This window comes from Falco naumanni, chromosome 5 (genome assembly GCF_017639655.2).
Source record: "Falco naumanni isolate bFalNau1 chromosome 5, bFalNau1.pat, whole genome shotgun sequence".
NCBI classification, from domain to species: domain Eukaryota; kingdom Metazoa; phylum Chordata; class Aves; order Falconiformes; family Falconidae; genus Falco; species Falco naumanni.
Genome location: NC_054058.1, coordinates 57,747,909 through 57,767,094, shown reverse-complemented (window position 1 = coordinate 57,767,094; position 19,186 = coordinate 57,747,909).

Sequence of the window (19,186 nt, the reverse complement as noted above, 5' to 3'; positions counted from 1 at the left end):
TAAAGCATTTCAAATGGGGTAAAGGTTTCAGTTCAATAACTGGAGCACAGCTATTTCTTCCCAAATTAAAATTGGCAAGTGTGTCATTAAGATTAATTGCATATTCAGCTTATTAAAAATATTCAGATTTACTTATACCCTACAAATCAAGATGTTTTTTTTATGCTGATTTGGGGATATTTAAGAGTGTTGCCTGTTTAGTGGGGGTGATTTTTAATGGATGCAAAGTGCCCGTCAGTAGCTGCAAAGAAATTCCTTCAGCCTCTGTACTTCATTTTCTTTCTTCTTTGCAACAGTGTAATAGTCTTGGCTTGCTTCAGTTATCATTAACGGTAGCACCATTGTGAGCAGAGAATGATTAAGAACTCCTCAAAAGAAAGAAATCTCCTTCAATCCCATTGCTTACTGTAATTTACATTAGTGGACAGTTTAAACCTGTAGAGAAGTACATGAAGTTGGTTTGGGGGGTTGCACACCCCAAAAGTTAGATCCTTTTTTAGCCAGGCTGCCCTGAAAACCTCTTGTGTTTCTGGATCCCTAGATTAATGGCCAAATCACATCACACCTTGGAGCAGGCTGTGAAGAGAGAAGCTCATTCCAATTTCCTGCCTCACTGTGGAATGGCCCATTTCTGGGACCCAAAGGAACAGATGGTACAGATAGTATAGATATAAAATGAATTTTATGTTATCCAGTATCATGCCCACTCATATGCTAGGAAATTCCCAGCTCTCCATCACCTTATCACTTTTTATCAGTGCAAGGAAGAAGGAAGACTGAATCCAAAGCCAAAATCAAGCTTGAAATGTCTAGTTAATTTTTTCTGGGCTGTAAAGACCCACAGAATTAATCTGGAAATTCATCTGCAAGTTTGAACCAGTCAACGAAGCCAAAGACTAAAGGAACAATCAGCATGGTGAATCACTAAGGATGTTCAAAGGGAAGTTCTTCCCCAGTTTATCCATTCTAGGGTCGCTTATGCTTTCTGTAGTGTTTTCAGTGCTAGTCTGTTGCTGGCTTTTAGTCAGGCCTATTGCTGGCGCCAGAGAGACTCATCATTTTATCAGGCTTGCCTCTGTTTCATGAGCATTTAATTGTTTGTGGGATATTCTTAGAACACAGAAATGATAGATCTTTCTGGCATTCAAATGAATTAATTCGATTTATTTGTTTTCCCTAATAGCACGAGAGGTTTCAGCTGAATATTTAATTGCAAGGGCTTGGTACATAGAGAAATGTGAAGAAAAACAAATGTTTTTGATCCATTCAGATTATCTGGCTGTAGTGCACATGGAGAACACACAGCCCATGTAGATGCAGAAGAAGAGCCAGTATAAATGTTTGCTTTACAGTATGCAATAAGAACTGCCAGAGGCATAACTTGTTCCTGGAGAAAACTGCTTGAGCTCTGTTCTCAATGTTAGCCACATAGCTTTCTGTTTTTCAAACTGGGTGTCTTCCTTTGATACTAGTAGCTAAAGGCTTTGACTAAGAGCAGGGTACCGCTCCAACACATGCAGAAAACAGGTAGAGCAAGTGTACTGATGCATGTTCACTCATAAGAAAGGATAGGAGTGTGATTTCCATTTTTTGGAGGGAAAAATGGCTCATCAGACTCAGTGTGGATGGCCCACATGCCTGACTTAGGGACTACAGTACCGTGTTGTTTGCATTGAAGAGGGTGACTTTCTGCTCTCCAGAGCATCATATTTGAATTCCTTGGAGGTGGAAAGAGAGAGATGGAGAGAGGTAACCCAGCAAGGCAAAATAATCCAGGCCCCTGTAATTCCTGTAATTCAGTCCATCTAGTTCAGATGTTAGGATTCCTCTCCATTGGCTACATAGGCAGCACTGATTGACATCCTTGATGAGAAGATAGTTTTGTACATTTGCTGCAGTTCTGAAGGAAGGTTTCATCCTGGCAGTGCTGACAACTACAGGATGACCTGCGAGCATGAAGGAGGCTGACTGTTGTAGAGGCAGTGCAGCAAATTGCCCAGTATCATGCAGTTGAGCCAGTCACCTGACAGAAAATTGTCCTGTGATCACCTAAATCTGGCTCCACAATTGTCACAACAAGCACCAGCACAGACCTAAATGACAGGTGCTGCACAGCCTGTGGACATATCTTATGATGTGGGAAGCCATGCCACACTGCTAGTGTAAATGATGGAGATAGGAAAGAAGATGATTTATGTCTCTTCTCCATTGTGTATCTGCACCTGACCCTACGGTAATACTTCTTTCAGCATAATGTTGAAGTGCAGTAATGGAACATACGAAGGCTCAACAATGCTACAGATTTCTTCAGTATGTAAAATTCTTCTGGGTTAGTTTGTTTTTTATTTTGAAAGGGTTCAGACACAGACTGCTATCATGAAACTGAAAATGTCTGTTTTACTTTTTAAAATCAGCCTCCATAGTTCACCTGTGTAGATAGAAAACTATTTACCAGTATGGGTTGCACCTGGAAAATACAGCATCATCAAGATTTAATGATTTTTTTATCAGAGAAAATAACTGCAACCTTCCCACACTAATAAAGCTTAAAAAGTTCATCTGGACTTCAAATTAATGGTATTTCAACATTAGCAGAATGAAATATGCCTGTGTTTTTATGCTTTTTTTTGTCCTTTTTTTAGAAATTATGTTCCACAACACTTTTTAACAATTTAATGATTTTGTCTGTTGAGGACAGACATTCCATTTATGAATAGCTCTAGTTGTTGAGGAAATCTGGAAAAAAATGATCATGGCAGGCTCAAAAACCAGAAGACCAATAAAAAGAAACAAAAAATGCAGTATTTCTTAATATTTCAATTTTATACCGATGCCACAAATGTTGGTGGCCTGACACTGTGGCTTGGCAGTCCTGCATTCATTCAAATCCTAAATATTTTTCATCTCAGTTGTGCTCTCAGACATTTGTACATATGAATAATTTGCATATGAACAAGGCATCTGTGTAGAGATGAGCCCATTTGCTCTTAGCCATAGTTACTCGTTTTGATTAGTTACTAATTAGTCACATATGAATAGTAACACATTGTGGAAATTGTATAGTTTCAAAAATGCTATATAAAGGGGTCTTAACCAGTCCCCAAACCAAATCTCAAATGTTTTGTTGTGATAAAAAACATGTCTTCTACGGCTGTTTAACCACAGGTCTTGAGCATCACAGTGAAAAGGCACAATGGTTACAGAAACGGGGAACTGGGACACAAAGCAGTGAAGTAATTCTTCTAAGGTACGGCAGTAGGTTGGTGATGGACTCCTGTATCCCTTCAGTTCGACAGCTTGCCCTTTCTTGGCTTCTAAGGCTTTCTTGGCTTTCTTGGCTTTCTGTTCTTGTGGTAGTGTTAAAGCGCTGAAATGCTTTAATGGCCATTTTTTTTGGACAAATATTCTGTGTGTGCTTGTCCAAAATGGGTAACTATTGACTTACACTGCTACACTCATATGGGATAGATTAATTTCTAAGCTGCGATTTTTCACAATCAAAACGTTCTTTGAGTAGTAGGGTAGAAATAGCTGTTAATACAGTGCATATGCTAAGGGGAAAATTTTAATTTACCTAAGACTTTTTTGCAATACATGCAGAACTCTTCCTATTCTGCCCTATATACTGAAATTTATCATCGTTTCCCTATTTCAGCTCCTGTATTTTCTGACTCCTATTTCTTCTGTACTCTCCTGGTTGACACCAGAAGATTTGAGTTATACCAAACATTCATTTAATCTAAAATTTGAGACTATCTACCTACAGATCAATGACAATTAATGCTGTTACTATTTATAGCCTACAATTATACATTTGTGTGATCAGGCTAAAAAGGATATGTCCCATCTGTGACTTCTAATGTTTTCTCCATATATACTGTTAACTTCTAAGAGATCACAGTGAAGATACCTTATCAAATAACATGGAAAGAACTATTATTATCATAGGTTTTCATACATATTTGTTTTAAAATCTTTTACATAAATTCCTAGGCAAGTGTTGCAATAAAGCAATGTAAAATGAAGGCTAAATTCTGCTGACCTTAAACTGAATAAGAAGTGAAATTACCCCTTCACATCAGACCTGCTACATCAATGCACTTTCAATGAGATGAGAGCTGAAAGAGATTTGAGAAGGGTTCTGCATGCTGTCACTTAGACATTAGGGCTAATCTTTTCAGACTATTGGCAAGATGAGTTGGCTGCAATCAGGTTGAGGTTTGAAATTTACATAATTCATTATACAGCTGTCTGATGGTTTGGATTTGGTTGAGAAGAGCAAGTAGGCACCCTTGAAAAAAATTGGTATCTTTCATTTTGGTCTGCCAGGGGACCCCTTAAGATCAAAATCTGGCTTTCCAAGTGACAGAATTCATATGGAATCTGGTAAGGGTTTACAATTTTCGTATCAGCAATAGTCAGTTTGTTTCCATCAGAGAGGTTAGAAGCTGTCATTTTAATTTTTTTCTGCCTTCTGGTATGTTACAGCATTCACACCTGCCAGAAAATGTCAGAATGTTTATTCCAAGAATAAAAATGTGGGCACATGTCCGCCTCCCAAAATAAATAGTACAGCAGATATATTCTGTACGGCCTCCAATACTCACAGGTTAGTCATTCTTCCTGTGAGAGGGTGGCCATCAATCACTGTCAAAGGGAGCCTTGAGTTCAGAGTCAAGAACAGGGGTATTTAGATCAATGGACAAGGAGTGCAAGGAGCCTGTCGGGAGAGGATATGCCTTTTCATATGTGTAAGTGGCAGCACTATGAAGTCCCAAAAGCATCTGGGCCTGAGGAGGAAAAAAATTGCATTATGGAGAGTTTGCTGGTTTGCCAAGCAAATCATCTTTCAGCCACAACCTTCTCCTCCCACAAGACTGAATGGTAAACATTTTCATAATAAAAAGAAGTAATTAATTTTTTGTCTCTGCCAATGGAACATATTCAGCAATCATCTGCATTGATTTACTGGAAAAAAGGAAATCTTTGTTCTATTGTGAAGTGGTACCACAATTTTAAGATGGCAAATGCATAAGAAGCACTAAAAGTGATATTCAGAGACAGATTTAGTGTGTCAAACTTACTCTTTCCAAGTAAGTTCTAATAAACCAGTCTCCTTGCAAAATCTTCTATTTAAGTGATCTGAAACTGAAACAGAACAAGTCATGAAAGCTTTACAGGGAATGGTAATACTGCCTTGTATTTAAAGAGCTGGAATAGGAATTGCCTAAATTTCTGGCTCAGTCACAGACTCCTTAGGTGACCCTGGATGATTGATTTAATCTCTTTTTGCCTCAGTACTTACAGAGAACAAAATACTCCCCTTGAACTTGTTGCTTTACAAGGCAAGTATTGAGGGGCAGGTAATGTGGCACAGACTCTCATTTGATACAGAGAATCCAGCAGAGCTTCAGTAGTGAGGAACATGGCAGTTTCAGGCTCTTGCTATAATCAGAGCAAGGGGATAAGAGTCTTCTTTGACCATGAATGCAGTCCAGCCATGGTCAGAAGGGCCCTTTGACAGCACCTCTTTTCATGCATTCACAGCAGAGGAAACTTAGGGTGACCACGGTCCTCATTTGCCATTTGGATTAGCCGGTTGCCAAAAAAATGATGATTTCTCCCCTCCAAGCTGATATGACCTCCTCCAGAAAAACTGGTAACTTCTTTCTTCTTTGTGTTTCATGGGTCAAGCTCCATAGCTAGACTTTCCCAAGAACCACTGCAGGAAAAAAACACCTCTTATGCATGGCCTTGTCTAAATACAAGAAGACAATGAGGCCTTAATGGCCCTGCAACTGCAGTTCTCATTAATTCAGCACTTTCAGGGTTGGGGTTTTTTTTCTGAAATGTATTTAATGAGATGTCTGAATCGGTGTTTTGGTTAAAGTTCTGCCGGTAACAACCTCTCAGCTTTCTGAACCGCACCTTATATGACAAGTTGAAAACAAGCAAGAACCTTTTGGCTGCCAAAGAGTTACTTACTCACACAGCATCTAAGTTCTCGGCTTTTCTAGGAAAAAAACAAAATAATGTTTTTGAAACAACAAGGCTTACAAGGAGCTGAAATATTGTAACCAAAGCATAATGGCAATCTAAGAATAGATGGGAAGCTGTGGCACAGAACATAATTGCAATACTCATGCTATTTATGTATTTTATTAAGTTGGACTAAAGAGGAAGGGAAAAACCCCATCAGATATTCTGTTTGCACATGAGGGCCTGGGGAGGTGCACCCATGAAATGTGTAGTGCTTTCACAAAAAGAACCTATTTCAGCAAAAGAGACGGAAGATACCTAGTGCACTTGGCCAGGGCACTGTCTGGTGAAGTAGAAGGATTTGGATCAAATCCCTGATGAAGCTGCAAACCAGAGGGATTTTGACCATGACCCTCACATCCTGCCCAACATTCCAAGACTATCCTGTTTTCTGTCCTAATTTCCTTGTGTTTTTCTGCTCCAGACCCATGAACCTTGGTAAATCTTGACCTGAATTTGTATTTCCATCAATTTCCTGCACCCTCCACAGCCCTGGAAGCCCTCTGAATATGAGAAATCATCAAGCTCTCCAAGAAGAAATAAAAGTAGGATAACAGAGCAGAATTATCCCTTTCCTTGCAATGTGATCCACAGTCAGAAAATGCATTGTCTCCCACTCCCCCTTATGCCTGTTTATTGAATCCCTTCCATTTTACTAGATAGTTTTACATAGATAAAATTATACCTGAGTAGGGAAACCACAAATGGCTTCCTTGGAAAAAAACCCCAGCGTTTATTTGATTTTTAGCCTTCTTAACTGCAGGTGAGGATAAATACCTGTATCACAAACCACAGAGTTTTGTAAGTCTCTGGTGAATGCTTTCTGGCCTTCAAAATCTCCGAATTTAGCGTTTGTTTCTCAGCAATGAAGTGTAACCAAGGAGACACACATTCCCAGACAGAATATCTTTAACTAGCATAGGCTCCCAGACATGGATAAGGAGAACACAGAATTGCTTGCTTGTAACCTATGAATTAATGTTGCTGTGAATATGTGTTCTTAGAAACAAACATACTGCAGACAAAACCTAGATGTGGCTGGCAAAGGCACCCATCCGTCCAAATCTGAAAACTATCTGGTCATATATTTAAAGACAGTCGTCTTAGCTTCATCCTAAAGAAGTTCAATGAAATCTTTGATTTTCTTTGAGAAATTGCATGACAGGAATTTCAATTCACTTAAGAGACTTGATGCTACAGGCTAGTTAAAAGGCTTTGATTTTTGTCTTTCTCCTAGTTGCTCCTAGCAAAATGAAGAATCAATCTCCCATAGTACTTGGCACTTTGTAGTGCAAAAGACCATCCATGAAATGTTCTGATACAGTGTCAAGAACGATGTGAAGTTTCTGAACAAAATAAGAACAGATGACAAGCTGAGGTAAGTAGTAATGGCTCCTGAGTTTAGCTGATATATACACTTGGCAGTCACATACGGGTTTTAAGTTTTTGTGCCTTTTTTGGTTTTGTTGTGGTTTTTTTTTTTTTTTTTTTTACTTCAGTCATCTAACAGGAAAACAGCTTGATCTTTTGAAACTAAATTAGACAAGCTGTTAATGAAGACTAATTGCTTTGCATAATTTAAAATATGTAGCAAGAGCTCCCTTGATCTGTGCAAGCTGTACTTGGGTTAGCACTGGGGCTGGAGACAAAAGATATCTCCAAGCCATTCGCCATCCTCCTAATCTGTAACCAGACTGAGAGCCAAGATGCCCCTAAGAAAGTTACAGGAACCCAGAAATATGCATTACTGCTCTTTTATTGTGCCCTGTCATATAGCTTAGCTGTGCTTTCATGTTTTAGTCAGGAGGGAATGTGAAGGTCCTTCTCACCCAGCACAAGGTTCTCACTTCATTGACAGAGACCCTTTCCATGCTGTGCTGGAGAAAATCTTGTTACCTCGTGAGAGCCAGGAGCCTGAATCTGCCCTTGGAAGTTTTACACTTCAGGAGATGTGTTTGGGGGATGGGGGCAGAGATTGCAGGAAGACAAGCACGGGTGGAACTCGCACTGCCCAGCGCAGGCGATGTAAGGCACCTACTTAGAGAAGTGGGTCCCCCAGAGGCATGAGAAAACCCATCAGGGTGACTGGGGTCTTGCCTGTTATCATCCTGGTGGCACGTTCCCACGTTTCCCCCTGCACCAACCCTGTGGCTGAATATCAGATCTCTTCAGGGAGCTTATCCAAAATTAAAACCTGATCTGATTTTTTTCCTCTGGATTAGATTTTTGGCTGAGCCAGCTCACCACCTACCAGACACATGGGAGAAAGAGCAGGAACGTACAGCTGGAGGTGGAGGTGGGGTTTGCCACACCACTGACTTAGATCAACTTAAAATGCTGTTGAATTGCACTCTTGAGGGCGATTCACAGCCTAGTTTCTCTGTATAAAAGTAAAAGAGTCACTGGAGAGCAGTAGACTCTGCATAAGGCGAGTCAGAGCACCTAAGCTAACTGCCTCGAGTCAGCAGTGTGGCCCCCCATGTTGAACATGCTGTTATGCATTAATGATGCTCTGGACACACTTGGGTGACTGGTAGGTTGGATTTCCCCTCCACCCCCACCCCGAATGTTTATTGATTTAGCAAACACAAAGAAAGGAGCGCCAAATCTGGCAGTTATTAGTTGACCCCATGCTGTAGCCTGCTTGTGAACATACGATGTTCTGAAATATTTTCTAAAGAGCCTAGTTTAACACAGCCTGATTTAACTCAGTTATCCTCTTCACAGATTATTACCTTTTAGGAACTCCTCTGCCTCTTCTTCCAGTCTGTTTTCTTGCTAGTAGCATAATTTCTAAGTTAAAATACATGGATACAACACAGTCCGGTATGTCTATGAGCACTCACACTGCCAAATTTTAATGATGTAATTTTAGGTGCTCAGGTAAGGAAAGCCGCCTCTCCATGAGCTGCTGAGGTACTCACTGGAAAAAGGGAAGCTCTTCCAGAAGCATGTGATGTGTGCTTTTTTTCTGAACCACTGCTGGAGACTCAGTTGCTCTGTAGTGATCAGTTCTTGGGCTTAGGGAGCCTAAGAAAACTAACTTACAATTTAGATAAATGAAGTGCCCAAGATTAAGCACTTGGACAAAAGTGTCATCAAAATATTTTCAAATTTCTTTACCTGCAAAGCGAAAAAAATGTTAAGTACACATGCAGCCAGACAATGTAAAGTGCTTCATTGTTCCTTTTGAGATCCACCCATTTCTAAAGGACGTATCTGAGAAAGTAGGGTTAGGTAAAATATTGAAAAATGGCAGAATTCCTCCATGGCCATGAACCAGGACCACTATTCAACTTGGAGAGAAGTTATTGTGGGTTTACATTGAGATAAGTGAGAGGAAAATCAGACAGTACAAGTGAAGTAAGGCATTTAGAGGAACATTTTCCCTGAACTATGGAAGTTTTGTAGACGAGCTCAGTTTCTGAAATTACGAGTTGCTGCACTACTTGGTTAAAGACCCGCTATATTTACAGCCAGAAAAAAGTGCTCACACATTTCTTTCTGGAGAACAGTGACATCTAGTGAGCGTCCCGGCCGACACTGAGCATCCCCTGGGGTCGCCTTTAAGACTGAGCCTGCTACTTGGGCTTAGTTTGTTTTTTCTGCTGTTTGAACTCTACAGTTCCTTGAATCTCAGCTGCAGGTGCTGCTCATCTCTGACAGGGTCTAATGAATATAAATGGCAAAGTAGCTCTGAGCCGGAATGGCGAGGGCATGGAGTGACTTCGCAGAGGGGACTTCAGCATGATAAAGAAGTGTAGCTATGTGCCCTGGGACAGATTTGCTGTAGCAGAGGAATTATGGTGGTAGCAGAGCTGCCTAGAAGACAAGCATCAAGCTGTCAAGCGGTCAGGAGCTGCATCAGCCAGGAAACCACAAAGTCTAAGTGTTTCTTTAGTTCAGCACTTTTCTAGTAGATTTTCTGTTTCTGGGCCCCTGGGAAGCTCCTGGCAGAATTCACAGCTGCCTTCTCCTGCTGGACATCCCAGGGCATGTAGCCATACTCACTTCCACTTACAGCCAGGGGGACTTCCCCAGGTACTGAAGTCCCAGTCTGAATTCCTCCATCAGGTGCAGCCTGCACTTTTCTTCCCTATTGGGGTTCAGCCCAGGGCTGTGAGAGTGTGTGGATACATCCCTCTAAGAGTATAGATGTTCAAGCTTCAAGATAAAATGCTTTTGGAACAAAAAATACTATTCGTTTTACATTGCAGGTCTGTGAATAAGCGATGACTGAGACGATCCTCCTAGGACCCCCGGGCAGCAGAAGGGTTGAAAGAAAGAACTAGAAATATCTCTGTGAAGGAACAATTCTGAAAGATCGCAGTGAATGATGCAATGGACTTGGGGATTACAAATGGTTCTGAGGTACACACACACCAAACTGCAAGTCTTCAGCACTCCATCAGCATCCACAGCTGGACACCTCATTAGTGCTTGGTCTTTAAAAAACTGAAGAGGTGATCTTTCAGCTGGGTCATAAATGACCATTATATCCAATCCCATCTGTCCAGGCTGTAATCATGCATTTTATTATATAAATGACATATATATTTTGTTAGTATTCAGAGAGATACAGGACCAGATTCAGCAGTGTTTTGTAAAGCAATTTAAGTCTAAGGAAACAGTTTTTCTACATCTGTGCCACTTTAAAAAGTCACAATCCAATCCTTTTACACCTAGACTATCGTATATCACTTTCATCTGCCAGCATTTGAAGAAACTCAAAAATTGTGATGAGAAGGCCTAGACTGGTGGAAAACCAAAGGTAATTAAATCTTTACGTTATGTGCTATGTAGTTCCTAAAACTGGAGGATGTTTACATAAATGCCTTATCATAAGCTACTTGAATGGACAAAATCCTCACTGTAATGTGAGGTTTTGATCGTTTCCAGTGTCGTGGCATTTACACTGTTGGGTTTTTTTTTTTGTTTTCTCTCGTTTTTCTTCTTCCCACTGCAAATGCTGGAAGTGTGCACACATTTGAGGAAAATTTGTGCAAATACCTCAAATGTCAGGAACAGAATCTGAAAACTATCCCACTGTATTAAACCTCTTCTTGTTTTATTACAAAAAGAAAAAAAAGTGGAAAAGCGTAGTATGTGGCTATCTATCTTAATGGATATGCACAACAGGACCAAAGTAAACTTTTCTAGGCAAACAACCTTAATGTTTCCCATCTTCTGCATATTTGACTTTGCTACTGTAACATTTCTGTAACAGTGTGATAGAGTCAAACGACCCTCCAGAATCTTTTATCATATTTACAAGGCAGATACATAGAATTTTATGGAAGGTAGTCGTTGAGTCTAGAAAAAGAGCTTGACTTGTTCTTAGGGAAGTACTGTTGACTGTCATAACCATGCTGCCACCAACACAGACACTGTGTCTCAAGTCTTTACTGATCCCTCTTGGAACAAGGGCTTTTCTGCGGAGATCTACTGAAGAGTTTGCTATAATGAAGGAAAGAGCTGCAACTTATCAGTGGAAACATGACAGAGGAGCTAGACTGTGTGGCAACCAGATTCTGGGGGCCAGCCATAGCCAGGTGATAGAAAGTGTTTCTAGGACAGAGGGAGCAGAATTGATTTTCCACTTTACACCACCAACAATCTGACAATGGCACTGCAGAAGGACTTTGATTAGGTGTGGAGAAAATTTATCTTATGTTGAGGTCTTTGAAAATCTGACTGCTTTAAGAGTAAAGCTTCAGCAGTTAAGACATTTTGTCAGTAGGCATGTGCTTTGCTGTTTCCTTCCTTGCTCCTTAGACATCTAATTTAGCTCCTCAGAGACTACATTTTATACAAAGAAATGGATGGGAAATGTTTAATGTTAATGTTAAAAGTTCAAGAGAGTGCTCTTCAACACAAATTTGGGAATCCAGTGCAGCTTCCTGTCAGATTACAAAGCCAGATTAGAGGTCTGACCTAGGATCGTATCCAAAAAAGACAGAGCCAGAACAGTGAGACTGTTATTTAGCCATTCTCAGCTGATTTAAAAGTATGTAAGATTTAGTAACAGAGTCTAAACAATGAGGTATTTGGCTTGGCTGTGCAAGCGTAAACAATGTTTCAATTGAAACCTTCCATATCAGATTATTTTCTCTCCAATTTGCATTGCAAAAGTAACTTGGAATTGTACAGATTCCCAAGAGTCAACAGCAAGTTGAAATCATTACACAGACAATGTCCTCTACAACCTGAGCCACTTCAAGCATCAGAGGCTATTTTTGCTCTCAGGGTACCAGCTGCTGGAGGATGAGTGATGCACTTTGCCTGTGGCTTAGTTACTGGTTTCTGGTATCAAAATGTACAGAAAAATTACAATATTGATTCACAGTTGGTTATTAGTAAATTTGTAATGTTAAATCATTCCAATCTTGTCAGGGTATTTTTCTCAGTTTGGAAAGGTATTTGTAATTATTTTTCTACCAGTGATGACTGTAGAACATAAAAATATGTATTTATGGGTTAGGTTTTAGGGGAATTACTTTCTGCTAGGAAGTGCTCTGGATAAATAAAGGAATTCCTCATCCTTTGTTAGTTAAGGATCAGTTTTAAAGTGTTAAAAGATAAAATACATTATCTGTAAACCGCTAAACATGCTTTTTAAAGACTCAAGACCAAAATTTACAATTCTTCAGTTTTTAACACTGTTTCCTTTTATGCTGCAAGTTGGAAAGTGTACAAAAATCTTTGTGCTTTGTAGAAATTTGATTATAATTTGGAAGTTGTTTACATACTAATAAAGTATAAAATCAACTGTAAGTGGAAAAGTAACTGAGGCAGAGTTAGATCACCATTGTATGTGACTGGAAAGAACAAGACCTGTCTTGGAAGGCTGAAATAACTTTATTTTCAAGAAAACAAACCTTATGACATAGTTGAGTATCAGAAAGGTTCTAGACTAAAAAAAAAAATTATTCTCTTTAGAAAAAAAAGTAGTGACATATTAGAAGCAAAGGTGGACATAGGTTTGATTTGATGCTGCATGATGCCAACATGTCAAGAGTGGATTAGGGGTGGATGAAGATAATGAGTCTGTAGACAGTAAGAAGCCCATACTTCTGATCCGATGGGCTCCTCCTTTTCTGAAGTTATAGAAAAATGAGATTATAAAGCAAGTAGCAAAAGAAAGTATTTATCCTATTCTCAAGTTCACCGCAATTTTTGTAGTTTGTCCATTGGCTTATATAAATGAAGAAATAGCCAGATAAATGAAAATGAACGGTGAAACAAAAATGCTGCAATACACTGCTTGGCAATAGTGATTTTTCTTTTCATGAACGTTTCTGTAATATGATGACAAGACTGCATTGTCCTGTGAAAGAAAAAGTGGTAAAACATTGCCAAGAAATTAGATTGATATATCGATTTTGAAGTTCTTACCAGGACATTGATTGAAATCTATTTAAATTAAAATATTAGTCGGAATAGAGAATGTTAGAAAGACTTTTTATTTTTTATAAATAAGACTATTGAGATATATTTATATGGTTACTATTTTTTACAGCTCTCCAAATGAATTATTTTTATAAAACCACTTTTCAGACTTTGTAAGATTAAAAATTTTTATCCATTGCTCATCTATAACCCTACACGTTAGGTTGTCTGTGATACACTACGTGGGCCTGCTCAGTCCTTAGCTGGAATGGCTGATCCACCTATAGACTAACTTTGTTATTTACATTATGTTATGGTAAGACTTGCTGCTACTTGGAAGAAGTAGATATTCTGAACTCCATATGGCTAGACCACACTCAGTGATGCAGTCTTTGTTAAAGCCTTTCCACAAAAAGGATAAATAAAAAGATTTAAAATGAAACAGTTATTCCTTTTGTTTGTGCTCTCTTTTTAATTTTTGTTTTCCTTTTTTATCAATTAAAAAGTCATGGTTAATAAGCACAATTATTTTCCTTGTCTTTAATTATTGTGTCCCCTAGGTGTTTGTGAGGGCATCCATGTGACTAGGAGAGCAGGACTGCAATCCCTAAATTGGCATTAAGAGAAACAATGACTAAATGCTGGCCTCTCATTTTTATTTCTCCAGATTATAAATTGCAGAGGGAAGTTTTGTTTATTTCTTTGTTTGGATAAAATTACTTGCTGCTCAGCAAATTAAAATGTTTTTTTCAACCCACAAAAAATCTGGCATTCTTTTCCAAACTATAGTGTTTACTTAACTATCCACAGGCCTTCATGCTTCTATTGCCATCTCCTGTTTCCCTGACCACTTTTTGTATTGTCTTTTATATTTTCCCCCATGCACTACTGTACTTCAGTTTTTCCTTTTGCAATCACATGGCATTAGAGTATTAATGCCTGTGCTGTCTCACGTTGCTAATATTTTCCTTTCCTGTTTCAATATTCCCCTCTGAGCATCTCCTTCACACTTGCAGAAGCAGGTACAGAAAGAAGTTCCCTATATTCCATTCTGCCACCCTATGACTTCCTGTGGCTAAGAATTGTAGTTACAAAAGTCCTCCTACCTCGGCAACGAAGCATGCACTTTTGCTCAGATGGAATGGCCCACAAGCATTCTACCCAGCAACCAGAACTGAAGCATATTCAGGGCAGACAGAATTTTGAGAGAATTTTGCTTCCAGCTGAAAACAGTCACCACCTCCAGAAACTCTCATGCACACATACTGAAAACGTTAGTTCTTATAGCTCTGTCAAATCTGGGACAAGATTTTATGGTAACAGCAATAGATACATCCCGATATCAGAATAGCTTTTAGTTTGGATCAAAAGCTTGGTTAGCGATATCTTTTTAATGAGCACCTCTTAAAATTTTCAAGTAGAGGTAAATTGGTTGGAAAAAAATTTAAGAAAGGTCTTTGAAAGAGATATGGAAAATTTCAGACCAAATCTTGAAGAAATTATAGGTCTTAGAAGCAACCAGAAAAGAAAAGCACCCTCCAGTAGAGGATGCCATGAAACCTTAGAGATTTAAAAACTGCAGATGTTCTGAAATCTTTATTTAACTGTTCTCTGACTCTCCCCTAAAGAATAAATTCTGGTTTATTTGTGAATCACAATAATACTTACAACTCTCAATACAACTATGTATACTTCAGTATCTAGGCTGGCTAGGAAATTGTCATACTATCTTCATAATTCCTAAAAATACTTCCAAGCCTGTAGAGGAATTATAGAGGAATGAAGGCAGGTTAATTAACAGTAATAATATGCTGCTGTGGGCTGGCTTCAGGGGCGATGGGTTGGCTGATGTGGATGATGTGCAGCTGTGGCTGGTTCCTGTGAAGTAATTAAATAGCTCTGAGGGGTATGGAAGAGGAGCCCTGGATGAAGAGGAGAGAGAGGGGGAGTTTATTTTAAAAATGTGTGCACTAGACTTTTTATCTTTTTGATAATTCCTTTATTGCCCTGTTTACAATTAGATCTAATGTTAAACATTATTTAAATGTTATATTATGTATCTTTAATATATTTGTATATATATTGCTTAAGCAAGATATGAATTTATTATAGGCTGATGCTTTCCAGTTTATATTCTAAAGCAAGCAAACAAAACATCTGAAAGGTAATATTTCTAATAAAATGTGTGACTTCAGATTTAAGAGTGTGCTGCAAGCTCCTCAAACTGCACACAGGCCCATACTGTTCCAATTTATACCAATCTGTTGCTGTGAGACTGGTCTTACTACCAAAATTGTATTAAGCAACATAACTATCATCTGCCTGATGTTGTTTATTCTTTTCTCCATCTCCTGCCCCAGAGGAAAACTGTTTGAGACAGATTTTAGAACAAATTATGATGTGTATTATGCTGTGAGTTTATGCTGCATAAAGGAAGGTTGATTTAACTTGGAATGAAAGTAAATAAGCTTTTGCTGTGGCTACCTGTGAAGTTTCATTCCATGGTCTTGACTGTTGGCTGAAGAAAAATTGTTTAGACCATCCGTGAACTTCAGTAGGACTGTCTGTATGTATAATTAGCAGTGTGAGTAGAAAGGTGAAGATTTGATCCTTTAAAGCTGACACTGAACTTGAAAAAAAACAAAACAAAAAAACAAAAAAACCCAAAAACCACAAAACCCACAAAAAACCCCATACCTCCCAAACCTAGAGATAGATAAACATAGGGTTTATCCAGAGATTTTATTGGGCCCAATCTGTGAAGTCTTGGGGTGACTGGGTACCTTCTCTCTCAGCAAATGCATGTTTAACTTCAGCCTGACATGAAGAGATAACAGAGTCCTACCAATTATCTAAACTTTCTGGCTAGGGAAAGTACATTAAGATCTTTATGTTTACAGTATATCATGTGTCTAATCAAAAATTAATCCAATGATGCCCTATAGCAAAATAATTGATGAAAAAATTCTTCTACCCACTGAATCTCTGAATAGTGCCAGGCTGAATATTAATTATACAAGATGTTTACTTGTTATTTGTTGAGGACAACTGCTCTGACTCCCACCCCCTAATGTTCCATGAATGTCAAGTCAATATTGACAGATGACAGTTTCCAGTTCATGTTCTTGTCATCCCGCCTAAGGTGCTGCAGTTTTTGATGCACTGGAACCTCCTCCTAGTTGCAAGTACATTTCAGAAACATGGTTTGAAAAGCCAATGGGCAGCCAAGTCAGGCAAATTCAAATTCATGAAAATCAAGTTTAGTTCTTATACAAGAAAACAGTGAATGTTAAACTAATCTCAGAGAGATGACTGGCAGTTTGGTCTTGTTTACTTGTGTCATGGTCTAACCCCGGCTGGTAATTAATTACCACACAGCTGCTGGCTCACTCCCCCCTCACCCAGAGGGATGGGGAGGAGAGTTGGAAAAGAATGTAAAACTCGAGGGTTAAGATAAGAACAATTTAATAGTTGAAATAGAATAAAAATGAAAGAACAATAATAACAATTATAATGAAAAGGGGAAGGGAAAGATTAAAATCCAGAGGGAAAGGAAGAAAGGAACACATGGTGCACAGTGTAACTGCTCACCACCTGCCAACTGATGCCCAGCCAGTCCCTGAGCAGTGACCTGCCCACCCCAGCCAGCCCCCCAGGCTCTTTGACTAGTTCGGGTCAGCTGACCTGGCTGTGTCCCTTACCAACTCCTTGTGGCCCTCCAGCCTTTTTGCAAGCAAGGCCTGAGGAACTGAAAAGTCTCACCAAAAAGTCAAAGCCAAAGCACAGCACTTCACTAGCTCCTAAGAAGATAATTAACTCCATCCCAGCTGAAACCAGGACAACTTGGGCTAGGAGAAGAAAGTCAACTTTGCACAAAACTGCATATTCAATTAATAAGATTTTGACTGGTTTTTATTTTCTATTTCAAGGAGTGGTGAGCTTCTTGAAATATAACATCAAAGTAAACAGTCTGAGGCTAACACTGCAAATAGAGAAAAGTCCAGATTCCCTCATCCTATCTGAACCTGAACTTACCCTAACGCTGTCATCTATGAATTAGATCAGAGTTTTATATCAGAGATGCCTGAAGATTGATTCACTTGAGACAGAAGATTATTATTACTACTATTATTGTTATTATTATTATCATTTATTATTATCTCTACACAAATTTAGTTACTTCTGTGTTGAGAGGTTTGAATCTAGTGCATATGTTGTACTGTGCAACTTACTTTAAATCTCAAGCATAGCTGCAACATTTAGAGATGTGCTGTGTTGTTACTTGTAACCATGAGTAACTTGCCTTCCATATTTAAATGTATATTGGTATACACACATGTATTTGTGGGGTTTTTTACCAGTATTTAATAAGAGCATTTAATGAGTATTTAATATCATACTAAATTACTTTGACATAAAATAACTGACTATACAAATAAGTATAGTTCAAGAGGTATATACCTAGCCTTGAGTAAAGGTCTTCTAAGGATAATCTGAAACTTCTTTTTAAATCTTTTTCTGTCTGTGTTGTAATTTAAAGTACCTGACTTTAGAAATCTTGACACTCCTGGTAGAACACTGGAGGGTGGTATCTTTACTACCCTCTGGTACGAATAGCATAAAAGAGACAAGAACTTGAAATCAGAGAAAATGGTGACATGGTACCTGGGCTGAATGAAATCAGAGTTGCCACTTGCTGTTGCAGATACTTGCTATGAATGGACCTGGACAGAGAGCCAAATCAGTGTGGCTAAATGCATTTGCAAGTACCCATGTCTTGCCCTCAGTACTGATCAGGGCCACACCAGCCTTTTACAGGTCTCATTCAGTACTTTAGGTGCTCTCACTGGGGATTAACAGTTGTCTGTCTTGTCTCTTTTAAGCAGGCAGCTTTTGGTCAGGTATCCCTTAATCCATTTGATCCCTTCCAAACAGCCTCACCAAATAGGAGTGAATTGTTTCCACCTGAGCTATAGTCAACTTCTTTAGAAAAAAAAAAATTAAAATTATATAAACATTATAACATGGTCTTGCCAAAATCTGCATAATAGTCTTGAAGTCTCAGATCTACACACATAGTCACAAATTACTTGGCTCAGAGAGTAAAATACCCTTGCATCTTCTCTCTCTTTTGCTATGAAAGTTTTTGCTGTGTCTCAGCTAAGTCAGTGACAGTTTTTCATGTCTGTATTGGAGATTCTGCCAAAAATACACTGGAAAGTCTCAGACCACTTTAGAAGGCTGTAATCCTATAATGACAATACTCGTTGAGGAATATGATATATTTTCATTGGTACTATAATGATTTTGCCCACAGGCAATTTCTCAGGACACAGGCTCCTTCCTGACACTTCTGTAGCAGTTACCTTTCCGCACTGTGTTAAAAGCACCCCTCTTCCCATCCTAGCAATATAATTTAGCGTGAGATCTAATCGTACGTATCATGAGCTTTCCTCTGCTGAGATCACTTTATACACACACATGCACACACCAAAAAGTAGTTATTTTTCTGATTTGCATTCATCTTTCCAAAGAATCCTTTGATCTATGCATATAACCTCTTCTTCACCCCTCCTCCTCCTCCAACCTGCTTTCATTTATTACTACACAGTGCTTCAGTCTTCCCTTGTCAAGGGACAACAGATATGAGCATCCATATTATTAGTCTCAGACAAAAGTGTGATTCTCTCTTCTTCAGGTATATTCTCTGCTTACCAATCTATGCTAATTGCTGCCCTGTTAAACTGAAGACTGGTTT